This window comes from the organism of the source record quoted next, unplaced genomic scaffold, assembly GCF_019419815.1.
Source record: "Pyrus x bretschneideri cultivar Hongxiangsu unplaced genomic scaffold, Pyrus_bretschneideri_v1 Contig80, whole genome shotgun sequence".
In the NCBI taxonomy this organism is placed as follows: Eukaryota; Viridiplantae; Streptophyta; class Magnoliopsida; order Rosales; family Rosaceae; genus Pyrus; species Pyrus x bretschneideri.
Window position 1 is genome coordinate 782,335 of NW_025999821.1, and position 11,986 is coordinate 794,320.

General features: G+C 40.3%; 1 long non-coding RNA gene and 1 pseudogene across 1 annotated transcript; one reads left to right on the forward strand and one right to left on the reverse strand.

Moving 5' to 3' along the window:
• Positions 1–5,776: 5,776 nt before the first annotated feature.
• Positions 5,777–7,714, reverse strand: LOC125473267. Its single transcript, XR_007255140.1, has 2 exons — positions 7,043–7,714; positions 5,777–6,933 (listed from the first exon to the last, which is right to left on the reverse strand). It is a non-coding gene; the product is annotated as an uncharacterized LOC125473267 (long non-coding RNA).
• A 3,912-nt stretch (positions 7,715–11,626) lies between these two features.
• Positions 11,627–11,739, forward strand: LOC125473272 (annotated as a pseudogene).
• The last annotated feature ends 247 nt before the right edge of the window (positions 11,740–11,986 follow it).

Below are 11,986 nucleotides of genomic sequence, written 5' to 3' on the forward strand. Positions count from 1 at the left end.
ACGGTCCGATGAGTTGGCCGTTCAAGAGTCCCTGACTCTTAGTGTTCAATGCGCTGGCTCTGTGTCCAACATGGGCCAACGCTTTCTTGCTCGCTCCCGTCAGGTTGAATCATTGATGACGGAGGTAGAGAGTCTTAAGCAAGAAATCAAACAGCTTAAGTACGAGAATCGAAGTTTGCACATGCTTGCCAACAATTATTCGACAGGCATGAAGAGGAAGCTTGATGAGCTTGATGACCGTCAAAGGCTTGCGGCTTTCTTTCAGAGGCACCTCTTTCCTGGGTCATCCAGCGTTCCACCAAGGTTTGGGGCCTTGAATGATCTATCTTCGATGCCTCCCGCTCCTATGCCTCCCGCTCCTATGGCTCCTGCTCCGATGGCTCCCTCTCCGATGCCTCATTCTCCTAGAGTGTTGCCACGTAGTGGGGCCTCACATACACAACCCTTGTGAAGGCTCCATCTTTCTGCCATGTTTTTTTTTTTTCAGAAATTTTTTTTTTTTTTTTTTTTTTTGTAATCACTCGGAAATCAATGAACAAGCTTTATTCACTGTATTGGGTTGCCTCCCAAGTAGCATTTTCTTTTACGTCTTGCAGCCGGATGAGACTTTCTTAGGCTCAATTGGAACCCATGGCATGGAATAGATCGGGTACCTGCACCAAAGAATCAAGAATATCAATAGAGAAACATGAGTGATTATCATTAGGAAATTTCATAGTTTCAGAAATATTGAAATCAATCACTTCCCCATCGAATTCCATCGTTAAAGTGCCTTTAAACACATCTATCTTTGTTCGGGCCGTCTTCATGAATGGCCTCCCAAGAAGAATCGGCAAGGGTGGAGCATGGGTGGTTTCCTCCATTTCAAGGACATAGAAATCCGCTGGGAAGATCAAATTATTCACCTGTACTAAGACATCTTCCAATACGCCCTTTGGATAGGCATTAGATCTATCGGCCAACTGAATAATCACACCATCATTTTTCAATTCACCAAGGTTCATTGAAGCATAAATAGAGTATGGCATGACGTTAATTGAAGCACCTAGATCTAACATGCATTGTTCAAACTTAGTATTACCAATAACGCACGGAATTGTAAAACTACCCGGATCTTTGCATTTAGGGGGTAATTTCCTTTGTAACACAGCAGAGACATTTTCACTTACTTGAACCACCTCTTTGTTCGAGATCCTTTTCCTTGTTGTACAAAGTTCTTTTAAAAACTTAGCATACCTCGGAACTTGCTTAATCGCATCAAGGAGCGGGATATTAACTTGAACTTTCCGAAAGGTCTCTAGAATGTCCTTCTCGGCTTCTTCCTTCTTTGATTGCCTAAACCTGCCAGGAAAGGGCACGTTTAGTGGAATAGAACTAGAAAAAGTCGAATTGGTACTTACCTTGGTGGTTTGGGATGGTTTAGGAGGTCTAGATGAATTTGGCAAGGTTTGGTCATCCTTGGCCGTGGGCTTTGCTCCCTGTGCTTCTTCTTGCAACAACTTATCCTCCTCGTCTTGACTTGATTTTGGTGGTTGTGAGGTGGTTCCAACTTCCTTGCCACTTCTTAAGGTGATTGCATTGGCGGTTTCAAAGCCACCCTTTGGATTGACAATTGTTGAGCTTGGAAGCTTGCCTTGATCTCGGAATTGTCGCACAAACTCCGCAATCTGCCCTATTTGTTTCTCTAATTGGTCCACCCTTTGGTCTTGGTTTTGCATCGCCTTGTTTTGATTTTCTTGTCCCTGAGACAGACTAGTAAGTAACTTAAGAACTGTAGCATTATCTAAAGACGTACCTTGATGGTTTTGGCTGGATTGTGGTTGGTTTTGGTCTTGGCTGTGGGTTCTGGTGTAAAACCCCGGGGGTTGTTGTCTAAAGCCTCCTTGTTGTTGAGGTTGTTGGGGCTCCCTCCACTTGAAGTTTGGATGGTCTCTCCAACCCGGATTGTATGTGTTGGAATATGGATCATTCCTTGGTTGATTGTGGCTTGGAAATCCAATGGCATTTGCACTCTCCCATCCCCCATTCTCAATCAATTGTGGGCACGTGTCTGTAGGGTGTCCTTGCATGGAACATACGCCACAATGAGCTACGGTTTTGACTTTTGGACCTTCCACCACCTGAGAAAGCAACGTAGTAAGGTTAGCCATTTGATTTTGAAGTTCGGTTATGGCACTTACCTCGTTGACTTGTTGCCGTGGGGGGTCTCTTTGTCCAACACCTTCGTATTGTTGTGCATTATGTGCTCGGTTGGCAATTAGAACTTTTGCAGCCCACGGAGTTTTATCCACCAACGCACCTCCCGCCGAGGCATCAAGCATTTGGCGTTCCATTGGAAGGAGTCCTTCGTAGAAGTATTGAATGAGCAGCTCCTCCTTCATTTGATGCTGTGGACAAGAAGCAACAAGTGATTTAAAACGTTCATAATAAGACGGAAACGATTCACCTTGATTTTGTTGGATACCACTAATCCGTTTCCTCAAGAGAATGATTCTTGAAGTTGGGAAAAACTTCTCCAAGAAAGCTCTTTTCATACTATCCCAAGATGTAACCGTTCCGGGTGCTAATTCGAAAAGCCAATCCTTCGCTTTTTCCAAAAGTGAGAATGGAAAAGCCTTCATCATCAGAATGTTCCCGTCGACATTTATGGGTGTCATGCTCGAACAAACAACCTCGAACTCCTTGAGATGCTTGTTGGGATCTTCCATGGAAAGCCCATGGTATTTCGGAATGTGGTGCAACAAGCTTGACTTCAACTCGAATTCATCGGTCTTGCCTTGGGCAGCCACGGGGTATTGAATGCATAATGGTGCGGCATTGGCCAATCCCGAAGCGGAAAGCTCCTTGATTGTTCGGTTGTCTGCTGCCATGTCTTCTTCACCCACTGTTGTCTTGGGTTCTTCTTCAGATTCAGAAACGAACTCGGAGCTTTCACTTGATTCGCTAGGTTCTGAGTTCTTTCTCTTTCATCTCAATTCTCGCTCGAAATCAGCGTTAAAGCTCGAGATATGTTCACGAATCGGATGAGAACTTCGAGTCATAAACTAGTACCTAAAACAAGAAACAAAACAAGATTAAGAATCTGGGATAATATAAAAACAAAAGAAAATAAAACAATCCAAGAGATTAGCAAAGTTGCTAATCCCCGGCAACGGCGCCAAAATTTGATGCGAAGATTTTACGCACACAAATTAAACCCTCTTTTTGACAATTGTAGTATAAGTATAAGTAGGAATCGTTCTGGACCGGGGATTAGGAGGGATTGTCAATCACTTGGACTTGACTTCAAAAACGTAAAAAAAAGTTTAAAACACTATTTAATGCGAAGAATGCAAAACTAAAAATAAGAAAGATTAAGACTAAGACTTAAACAAAATATGGAGGGGGGATTTAGGTTTGGACGAAATTAAACTAAAATGGATAGATTGCAAAGAAAACAAATTGTAAATACGGATTTGACGGAAATGAATGGATGGGAAGCTAGCTAAGGGGTTCATCTCCACACATGTTACACTTGCATACAAAACGATTTCTAATTGCTTTTCAATAAGCCATGAATTCTCAACGCCCCGGGTTAATTAGGTCCGCTTAAATTAACCGTCAAATTTTCCTTAAGTTAATGAATTGGATGATTGCATACGACAACCCAAAACATTCCTCACAAGTTCCCTACATGAATTGCATACTAGAGATACAAGCAAGAATCATTAAGCAACATGAAAACTATAAGTGTTGACGAGGCATTCGTTACTATGCTTGCATGAAACTTATGCCAAGAATTTGTTTAACGCGATTGTTTATAAGCAACCTCCACTACTTGTGAATATAAGTTCATAACTATTACGTGAAACTCACTTATATTCTAGCGTCAAATTCATGCGTGAAAATTAAGCGTGCACTCTCAATAAACATACATAAATAGGTTATCAATCAAACAGTTAAACAAATTGAATTCACAACTTATGAAACGTAATTAGAAGTAATCAAAACATATTGCAAGCATAAACATGTATTTCAAATCCCCCCCTAGCCAAGGGGGGTTTAGTTCCTCATACGTACAAGACAAAGAAAATTGAAATTAAACATTGCAATCGAGGAAAAGCAACACCTAAAAATTCCAACAACTCAAACTTGAATTGTATGAACGTTTAGGCACTCTTCTCCTCCTCTTCGTTGTGGCACAAGGTCTAAGGATATGTTGATGGTTGGATAGTGTTTTAGAGGGATGGGAAGTGATGGAAATGGAAGTGAAGATGCAGGAAATGGAAGTGGGACTCACGGCTAGGGAAGAATGGATGTGTTTGTGGTGTGTTGTGTATGAAAAATGGAGAGTGAATTAGATGTGTTTAGGTAATGGGAATGCAAGGGTTTTTATAGGAAGAATGAAGGTGTAAATGGCTGTTTGTTTAAGCATGCAAGTGGCTAGTTAATGATGGAAAAACAGCTAGGAAAACATGTGAAAGCTGGAATTGCATGTGAAGGTGTGTGTATGTGCTGGAATGGTGTGTGAAGGCACGGCAAAGGAAGTGTTTCTTGCTGATTTTCTGGCTACATGATGAAAGGTTAATGAATAATGCATGTAGGTGGCTGCAATGATGAAAAATGAGAGCTGGAAATAAAAGGGAAAGCTGGAAAGCATGTGAAGATGCTGGAATTGCATTGAAAGCCCATGGCAAGGAGATTGGATGAGCTGGAAATGCATGTGAATGCTGGAATTGGGAGTGAAAGGCACGGCATTGATTTGGGAATGAATGATTAAATGTGCATGGCTGGAATGATGAAGAATAAAGGGTGCATGTGAGTTGGAAATGATGAAGGAAATGCATGTGAAGTGTTTGGAAATGCACGGCATAGTGTAGTTTTTGGTGCATGTGGCTGCAATGTTGTGCAATGATGGAGGAATAAGTGCATGTGGTTGAATTGGTGGTGAATGTGCATGGCAAAGAATAGATTTGGCTGCAATGGTGTGTAATTGGGCTAGGGTTTAAGTGCATGAAATGGACCCAAATTGCTCCCCCTTGCATGGCAAGGAATGGTGTTTGTGTTAAGCCCACGGCAATGTGAATGTAATTGGGTTAGGGCCATTATTTTGTGTCCTCAAGTGCATACAAGACCTTCAATTTCATCCAACACTTGGGCTCCAAGCATAAGCTATCCATCCTTAGCCCAATAGTGGTCTAAAAGGCCCCAAAACACTCCACAATGCATCCTTTCGTCAAACACGTCTTATGATCCTGAAAACACACAAAAGAAGCATAAAGGACTAAAATAACTAAAGAAACATAACGTAAATGTACGAGAACAAGCCATTTAAGTCGCATGAATATGCTCCTATCAAATACAAACAACAAATTTTCTTGCCAACGAAAGAAACATACATGATTCAAGAGTAGCATCGTTCCAAACATCAATATAACAAAGTGTTCTCCCAACAATCGACAAGGTTTAGGATGCTTTTATTAATTATTCACTTTTCGTTTAAAGTTGTAGATTAAAGTTAAAGGTGTTGGTTTATACTTGTATTTGAGTAGAACAAAAATCTATGTCTAATAAGTTCAGTTTTTTACTCAATTGTGAAATAATTACTTGGAATTGCTCTTGTTTGTATAAGCCAATTTCAGTCCATACCATGACAATTGCATTCAATCCCAAGACTACAATGATGAGAGACACAATGACAAATGGATAGCTGCGCATTGATCATTGCTACATCTAGATTCCTAGCACGTAAATTGGCTTGCTTTAACTAGTTTGAAAACAATATGCAAAAGGAAGAGATCATGAACAATTTATGCATTCCATTTGTATATAAAACTAAGCAATTAAAATGTCTTCCCTCACAACGAAGCAAGTCAGCTAGTCAATTCCATGTGCACTAGTGCTAATCCAATGAAAGGAAAAACAAATGAGAGAAGGAAAGGTCACCAATTTAATCAAACTGTTGGATGTTCCAACTAGAAGAAATGAAAGATCCCAATACTACATTAACACAGTACACAGCAGGGCAAGGTAAACTGATTAATTGTACATTCTACAATTTTTTACAATAAACTCTGGAAAATAGCCAACTGCCTCAATCACTTGAGCTATATTTACTCAATTCAAGAACTGAAACAGAAGCGCAACAAAACGACTCTTTATCCTTTAGGAGGAGACAGCTTCCAACTCAATTCCAATTTAGATCAAGTATGCTAAATTGTGGTTAGGGCGGGATACTCACACTGTAGGCAACACCAGGAGTCCACATGTACAAACGAGAACTTCTTGTGCAAACAACAGGACGAGTGCACGTAGGATCCCAAACTGCTGCACGAATAAGATATTTCTACACCAAGATAGCAGCGAGTTCAAGATGGCGTATGTGACATGTCCCATATCCAAAGAAAGCTTGGCATGCTATCAGAACCATATCAACTACAATACATAGCTTTCCTAGTAACAAAAAGAATGTGAAACAGCAGTGCTGCAATTCATCAATTTTCTTTTCAAATAAAAATCTTCACGGTCTGAGTTACTCCACAAAATTGATCCCACAATACTTGACCATTGAAGACCCAGTGCCAAAACACATCAATTTCCTCCACATATGGAGACCAACATCACAACCCCAAACATTCCAACTTGGCTACATTCAAAAGAATTTTCAGATTCATTCATACAAGGAAAACAAATAAAGACCAAAAGTTTAACACAAGAAGCAGATTGATACCATAGATTTGTAATGTTTCCACATGACAAACCTGAACAAGTATGATTGCACAATACTCAAATAATTTATTTAAGGAGCTTCAATTGACCAGTGATATACTATGGTCCGAGTAACTTATTTAAGGACTTCAATTGGGGTTATCCACTTCCAGAAAGGTAAGGCGCTGGTGATGGATTACGGTCAAAATCAAACCATAGCCTCTTTCAAAAGTGACGACAAGGAAACTAAGTAGCAAAAACAAAGCAAAAAACACAAATCAAGCCAAGTAATTGACCAAAAGTTAATAAAATTAATCCAAATTAACATAATTTTATCAAACCCATTAACACAAACCTGATCAACAAGCTGGTGGGGCTAGAGAAGGTGGTCGGTGTTGGAGCTGCGGGTTAAGGCTTTGCTGCCCTTTTTAAAGCTACATCACAAGTTTGAAATTGAACAACAAAAAATATAGGAAATGAAATAAATTAACCTACATAACTCCTCTGTGGTATTGAATCAAGGATAGCAAGTGTGAGATCTTCCTTGGAGGTGGATCGGAGGACGGCTAGAGTTGGACGGACAACGGTAAGAGCGGGATCTTCCTCAGTTCGAAATTCTGGGTTCAGGGTGAGGAGTGAGGGAGAGAGTGGTGGTGGGTTGGTGGTGTGGTCTTGCTGGAGTTGGTGAGCTGTGGTGTGATGGTGGTTGTTGGTGCTCAAGAGAACAAAGAACAGAGAGAGATAAAAGCACGATAAGGACGGTGCATACGAAGACGGAACAGACGAGGTCTTAGCAATCCCATGGGTATCGGGGGTCTTGCTAAAAACTCTTAGCGAAGGTGTTTGTCTGTGCAAGTCCCTCTTACTTTCATTAAACATAATCCCAGTATAGAACAAACACTAGATTGGACTAATTGTTAGTTCAGTCTAGTTCAGTGACACTTAGTGAGGGCAAACAAACGCCCCCAAAAAATATGAGTATGGCTAGGTAACTTCAAACCATAAGCATTAGGGTTAATCTTTTCAAGAATTTCTTTTGGCATAATCTTCCGTGCAGAAAATTTGTTGTAATCTCTAGCTAAAAAGTGACCCTTCATCAAAACTACCCAAACATTCTCCCACATCAAATCGACCATTCTCATTTCAGAATTTGCATGAGTTTTGTATTTTTGACCTGTTTCTTGAAGGTCCTTGAGAGTCATGCTATGGACCTGCTTGACATTATGAACGTAATTTTTAGCCTTACCACCGATTCTTTTCGTGTTTGGGACATGAGCAAGATCAACTGGTGCTTACTGAATTAAGCCATAGACAATATAGAAAAGACACATTTCGGTGCTACGATTAATGGAACTGTTGTTGGCAAATTCCGCGATACATAACTTCAGATTGTCACTTAGTAAACAATGCAAAAGATCTCCCAATGAGCGACTTGCAACTTCAGTTTGCCCATCTATTTGAGGATGATAGGCGCTATTGAAATTCAATTTAGTGTTAACTAATTTTCACAGGCTCCTCAAAAAATGACTATAAACTTGGTGTCCTAATCAGAAAAATTGAGTTGGGGAACCCATGAAGTCGATACACATCACGAAAGAATAGCTCAACAACTTTCGAAGCATCTATTGTCTTCTTGCAGACAATAAAGTGAGCCATTTTGGAAAATCAATCAATCTCAACAAAAATTGAGTCTATACCACGCTGAGTGCGATGCAAACTCAAAACAAATTTCATGCTTATATTCACCTATGGTTGTGAAGGAATAGGTAATTGCATGTACAAGCTAGGGCTCGTTTCCATGCTCTTGGAAACTTGACATATTCGACATTGTTCAACGATATACCTTTTTGAGCATGGTAGGCCCAAAATAAGAGAAGAAACAAGCTCAAAGGTCTTGTCCCTTCTAACGTGGCCCTTATTATGTAACTCTTGTATGATCTTCAGGCACTAAGCTGGATTGGCTTAGACTAGACTAAGCTAGACTAGCTTAGTGAAGCGTTTGGTGCAATGTCGGACTAAAAAACTGGACTAACAATAAATTTTATTATTATTATTATATTTTAATTTATTTTCTATTAAAAATATCAAAATGAATATATGGAAAAATAAAAGGGCATAGCCCTCTTCTTCTTCACAAATTGTAGGTGCTTCTGCAACTTGTAGAATTATCAAACTTTCAACGACTCAAATTGATAGGCAAATAGAACCAAATTTGCAGTTTAGAAGATGAACGAGCCTTGTTTAAGATTTCTTGAACATTGGTTTCACCCTCACCCTCACCGACAGCTCCACTCAATTTGTTGGATTCTTGTAAGACTACCATAAGAATTAATGTAAAAGGTACTAATTAACCAGGTAAGATCATATACCTGCAGAAATTAATGAGAACAAAACAGATCAGAATTTACATAGAACAACTTTGTACTTCATTTCATAAAGTAGGAAAAATAGCAGATAAATTGAAAACAAATGGGTAGCAATCAAAACCCAAAAATCAAAACCCAGAAACCAATCAAATCTGAGAAATCAATCAAACCCACAAATCGATCAAAAACAAAAATCTATCAAAACCTAGTAATAATTTCACGAATCTTCAAAACAAAATTGAAGAAAACTAAGAAGAGAAAGTGGCAGAGGAAGCCGTGATTTACGTGGACGCGGCGGTGGTCCTGGGATGGTCTAGCGAGCTTGTCAAGCAGGATGAGGAGTCGAGTGGGATGACGTGAGAGAAAAGAAGGGTCTTAGCAATCCGGTGGTAGTCGGGGGGGGGGGGGGTTGTCTCACTAATCAGCAACAACATAGCACCCAGCAAACCCATGTGAAAAAAAAAATTAAAAAAAAAAAAAAGCAATTGTCTTTACCTGATGGGAGAGGTTGCAGAAGAATAAGAAACTTGGAGAGGATGGAGCAGTTTTCTTCAAGGATTTGATTGGGAAAAAATTATCGGCATGTTAGAAATGGTGGGGGAGACCAAATCGGAAGTGGGTATTGGAGGCCTTGATGCGTTGTGGGCTGAAGCGTTGGGAACTGAAGCTTGCAAGGGCTTGGCATCCATGGCGGTCACGACGACGCTCGAAGGAAATCGCTGCCACGATGCCCATTTCCTCCCCACGATCTGCAAATCGAAGCAAATTCCTTTGAGATCCAAAAGAATGTAGCCCATAACTCGTAGAGGGGCGAAGCAGAGATAAGGAAGAAGATGAAAATGGATGCGGGAGCAGAGAAGAAGAAGCAGGGGCGAAGCGAAAGGGGCTAAGTGAAGATGGTCTTAGCGAGTCCCGTGGTTTGTGGAGGGTCTCGCTAAGAACTCCTAGCGAGGCCTCTAATCCACGCGAGTCCCCTTTAGTCCCATTTAACTTAGTCCCAATGCAAACCAAACATGGGACTACGCTAGTAAGTAGTCCAGTCCAGTCCAGTCCCAGCTAACGAGGCCAAACAAACGCCCCCAATATGTTCTAGTTCCTTGCTCAACATCTTCAACAATTGGAAAGAAGAAGGATCAGTTTTTAATAAATCCTTCAAAGAGTCAAACCCCAATACCTGAATTCTCATTATCCAAGTAAAAATTTCTCCAAATCAAGGCATCTGCAACCTGATTTTGCACGCCATCTTTGTGCTTCCAAGTGAATGTCAATTCTTGCAAGTATGCTACCTATTTAGCATAGATTGCTGACAATTTTCCCTGGCTGTTACACGCTTCAAAGAGTCATGATCCAAGTAAAAGAGTCAAACCACAATACCTGAATTCTCATGAATCCAAGTAAAAATTTTCTGCGACTCAAGGCATTTGCAACATGATTTTGCACACCAACTTTATGCTTCAAGGTGAATGTAAATTCTTGCGGTTATGCTGCCCATTTAGCTTGCCTTGTTGACAATTTTTCTTGGCTGTTTATATGCTTCAAAAAGTCATGATCTAAGTAAAAGAACCAATCCCCAATACCTGAACTCTCATGGATAAAATTTTTCTCTGACTCAAGGCATCTAACCTGATTTTGCACACTGGCTTTGTTTTTTAAGGTGATTGGAAATTCTTGCAAGTATGTTGCCCATTTCGCATGCCATGTTGCCTATTTAGCATGTCTTGATGACAATTTTGCCTGCGAGAACCAATCTAAGTAATCAACCCTTTTTTTGATAGAAAATCTTTTATTTATATGCTTCAAAGGGTCACGATTCAAGTAAAAGAGCTAATACCTAAATTCGCATGGATCCAAGTAAAAAATTTCTCAGACTTAAGGCATCTTCGATTCAAGGTGAGTGTAAATTCTTTCAAGTATGCTGCCCATTTAGCATGCCTTGCTAACAATTTTTCCTGGCTGTTTATATGCTGCAAAAAGTCATGATCGAAGTACATAACAAACTCTTTGTAGATCAAATAGTGCCCCTAATACTTCAAGGCATGAATAATGGCTTAGAATTCCAAGGTGCATGTGGAATAATTTGACCTTGAACTACTTAATTTTTCACTGAAATAGGCAATAAGCTTCCCTTCTTGATTTAGAATAGGCCAAATATGAATCTTGGACGTATCGCAAGATAACTAAATTTTTTTTGAGAAATTGGGTAGCATGAGCAATGGAGTTGAGCTTAACTTTTTTTGGATTTGCTCAAATGCAATTGCTACTGCTTTATTTCAAGAGAACTTTCCACCTTTCATACAATTTGTGACCAAAACCATGATGGTGTTAAAGTGCAGAATAAACCTCCTGTAAAATGAGGGAAATCCATGAGAAATTCGTAGATCATGTATGGATTGTGGCGTAGGTCATGTGATCACTACTCTAACCTTTTACTTATCCACAATAATTTCATCTTTGGATACAACATAACCAATGAACAACATATAGAATGAATGTACACTGTGAGATCCCACATTGGCAAGGTGAGGGTTGGTCCCTGGCCTTATATACACATGCTCACCTCCCATTGAAAGATGCGTTTTGGGAACTCATTGGCTCCAGATCCCATAAGAACTCTGAAGTTAAGTGAGTTTAGGCGAGAGCAGTCCTAGGATGGGTGACCCCCTGGGAAGTTCTTGTGCCAAAACCCAAGAACAAATCCCTGAGGGCGTGGCCCAAAGCGGACAATATCTTGTTATGCGAACTGGGTCCAAGATGTGACAATTTGGCATCAGAGCCAGACTCACCATTAGTTTGAGTGTACCGACGAGGACGTCGGGCTCCCAAGGGGGGTAGATTGTGAGATCCCACATCAGCAGGGTAAGGGTTGGTCCCTGGCCTTATATGTACTTGTTCACCTCCCATTGAAAGACGCGTTTTGGGAACTCACTGGCTTC